This window comes from Cricetulus griseus, chromosome 2 (assembly GCF_003668045.3).
Source record: "Cricetulus griseus strain 17A/GY chromosome 2, alternate assembly CriGri-PICRH-1.0, whole genome shotgun sequence".
Taxonomy (NCBI): Eukaryota; Metazoa; Chordata; class Mammalia; order Rodentia; family Cricetidae; genus Cricetulus; species Cricetulus griseus.
This window is the reverse complement of record NC_048595.1, coordinates 402,862,690-402,866,531: the sequence shown is the minus strand read 5'-3', so window position 1 is coordinate 402,866,531 and position 3,842 is coordinate 402,862,690. Positions and strand designations below refer to the sequence as shown.

Sequence of the window (3,842 nt, the reverse complement as noted above, 5' to 3'; positions counted from 1 at the left end):
TCCTACCAACTTGACATACAATCAAGGAAACATTTTAAGACTAAAAACACAACAGGATCCACCAGGAGTTAGATATAGGAATAGGAATTGTCTACAAGGACAGAGCATGAATAGTGTGTGTGTGTGTGTGTGTGTGTGTGTGTGTGTGTGTGTGGTGGGTGTGGGTGTGGGTGTTGGTGGGTGTGTATGCGTGGGGCTGGAAGACAACATGCAGTATCATCCTGAGGAAAAGTGTCCATATCCTCTGAGACAAGTTCTCTCATTGGCCTGGAGCTAGACTGACAGGAAACCCCAAGGTTCCTCTTGTCCCTGCCTCAGCATCACCACCATGGTTTTCATATGAGTGTTGGGAGCTCAGGTCCTTGTGCTTACAAGGCAAATGCTTTACCAAGTGAGACATCTTCCCAGTCCCTCACAAACACTTTTTAGGGTGATAAGAGATTTCTTTTAAAAATGTGATTACTGTTGCAATTAAATAATTATACATTTGTCAAAATTTATAGGCATTGACACCAAAGGTGAATATAATATGTACAAATGGATTTTAAAATGTAAAATAATACTTATTGTGGAAATATGGTGTAGTTGGAGGGAGATGGAGAGTGGAAAGAAGAAATAAGGATCCAAAGACAACTATAGCAAGACTCTGAAGTTCTTAGTCCACTAACAAAGATTTTGAAACTTTTCCTGTACTAAATAGTCTATGGCTTAGGAATTAAGATTTGCAAACAGTGCAATGAGTTTTGAAATTTTAGAAAAACTCACTTTGGCATTAACATAAGAGACACATGGATCTGCCAAGTATTGTAGTGTACACCTTTAATTCAAGTACTCCATAGACATAGACAGAAGCAGGTATATCTCTGTGAGTTCAAGGTCAGCCTGGTCTAGATAGTGAGTTCCAGTCAATCATGGTTACACAGTCAGACCTTGCCTAAAACTAAGACATTAACAGTCACACTTAATAAAGGACCAGATTAGAAGCTGATATTTAGAATAGTATATAGGATTCCTTGACTACCATGGAGATTATAGTCAACCATACAGTAGTATGGAGAAACTGAAGTCTTTTATATCCAGGCTGAATCCTGGGCCCTGTGCAACTGGCATATGTGTTTTAGTCTCCAGTGGCCTAACAGAATCTGCCCCCTTATGCTTAAGTCACAGCCCAGGAGTCCTAGGGCAGGTTAGTACTATATAGGATCTGTGTTCATTGTATAGCTATAGCTGCTCAGACTATATGCAAAATCTGACTTTATCTGTTTCTTTGTATACAGGGGAGTGGGCTGTATACTCTGAAAAACTAGCATATACTAGCTCTGCAAATCTTATCTTGTAGGTCTCTCTAAACAAACAAGACTCTAAGTGAATCCCAGCTAAACTGCTTGGTCTATGTTCCTGAGGATGTCCACATCTGTCTGGATCCATCCACAGTGATGGATTCTAATATTATTACCAATGCATGTGGAATGCTGCTCTTCATGTTATTCTCCACACCTATCATTTGCATCTGCACATCACATCTGCTCATTATTAAATCTAGTGCCCCCTGGAGGACATGATGAACTTAATGTGGCAGCAATAGGTATAGATTTATAGATTTAGGGGAACTGGTACAATGGGAAAATCACTATTTTCCTCTTATTTTGATGGAGTTTTGACAATCTCTCAGAAAAGTACATAAAAGATGTAGTTATGATTCAGTTAAAAAATGTGTTAAGAATTACACTACCTTTACATTATACTAATTAAAATAGATTGGGAAATAATATACATTATTTACCTTTGGATGTAAATACATCATAGAGGAGTGTGCTGGTGCCAAAAGAACTCTAAGCAGCTATGCTTTTCTTAAGTTTCTAGTAATATGTTCCACTTAAACAAAAATAATTGTTCTATTAAAAATAGATTTAAAATTTTGACTTATAAAAAAAGAAGTTGGAATAAAAACAAAGACTTTTCCTCGGAATGATTAATCCCACAGTATTACTGTAAAGCTATGACATATGTATACATTCTGTCAAGGCTGCTTATTTCTTGTCTCCATCAGATTGCTGCCATCATAGACATGAGTTGTGTGCAGCCCATTAAGCTGGCTAGGATAACCAAAAGATTGGGCAGGACTGGTTCGCAGGGAGAGTGCACACAGGTGAGTGTGGAATTAATGGGTGACACCAGCTGTATCTTTCGAAACGTCAAAGGCCCCGTTTGAGAGCGTGATGTGCTCACCCTATTGGAGTCAGAAAGAGAGGCTCAGAGATTATGCTGATTTTGCTGCTAGCTCCTGCATGTCCACCACCTGGCCCATGATGACCCAAAACTATTGAATAAAGCATTTGTATTGTTGTACAAAAATGCTGCATATTCTTATAGCATGTGGACTTTGACTCTTCTACTCTATGATCTCATTTTATTTGTTTTAGTAAAAGTTGCTTCATGTCCTACACTATTATTGACAACTGAGACCCTGGAAGACCACTGTGCTCAGTCCTTTCGACACTTTGGGTTATCTGACCAGAGATACTCTTTCTCTTGGGATGAACTAGTTAAGAAACACAGTATCATCTTTTAGACATACATTACTATTCTGCACATGACAATAGTAGACATAATCATTGGATGAGTACCTATGTAAATTATACATACATACATACATACATACATACATACATACATACATACACTTGACTTGATCAGCTGCTCAAATGTCAATGTACATGAAGCTGTGTTGGAACTGTTTGTCCCATTTGTGTTGTTAGCCAAAGAGAATCACAGGGCTGCTCTAGCATTCTCAGGCAAGGCATCAGCTCTTCTTTGATGAGGGCCTCTCTTCTGAAGGGTCCCTCAATCAGCCACTCCAACATGAGTTATTCATTCCTCACCCAAATGAAGCAGCAGAATAAAGGAACAGCTCCAGTCCAGACACAAGAAAGCAGGTATATGGGAGACCCCAAGAAACTCCTCTTGAGACACAGACAGTAACAGTGGAGGACTTGAGACTAACTGTTTGCTGGTCACTGCCTTGGCACTTCTGTCTGCAAACAAACCCAACTGATGAGTGTTCTATATCCTATGCACGTAACAGGAGGGGTTAATAACTGCTCAAGGACAAGTAGCAGTAAACGGCAGAATCCATATTTTATTATTTCTTAAATAATGGAACACTAACTGCTTCACTTCTTATTTATCAAAATGTTAAAGTGTGTTATTCAATGTAAGAAGCAGTTCTTTGCTTTACTCAGAGAATGAGGAGAGTTATATGAATCAGCTAAGACATGAATTAGGGCCAACAAGGTGGCTCCATGGGCAAAGTGCTTGCTGCCCATTCCTGACCTGAGCTCTATCCCTTGGATTCACATGGCAGGAAGAGAGAATTGACTCCTGAAAGTCGTCTTCTAACCTTATGTGTTGTGGTATGTTTGCTGTCACATACACACATACACTAAACAAATACATACATAAATTCATAAATACTCATATAAATGTATAAGTAGAATTAAAATACATCAAAAATTTCAGTATATGAATTAGTTCATTGGTTCATAAACTCCTAGGCCTTCTTTCTCTGTTGGGAGTGTGATTTCATAATAGTCAGTAAGAATTTATCTTTGCCTTTCAGTAGACTTATGTCTATTAAAATGTGTTTTATTGACAATCCACATGGGCCTTTTGCATGCCTTTCACAATTTTGACCAGTAGGCAGTTTTCTCATGTAGCAGATGCAAAAGTTTATTGACAGATAACACCAAAAAGGCACAATCGGACAGCAGATTTGACAGGTAGACTTGACATGCAGACCTGAGAGACCTGGAAGATGGAAACATTATGGAAATGGATGGTAA

At 38.7% G+C, this 3,842-nt stretch overlaps 1 pseudogene; it reads left to right on the top strand.

Annotated features, from left to right (window-relative positions):
- Positions 1-2,068: 2,068 nt before the first annotated feature.
- LOC100751615 lies at positions 2,069-2,269 on the top strand (annotated as a pseudogene).
- Positions 2,270-3,842: the final 1,573 nt, after the last annotated feature.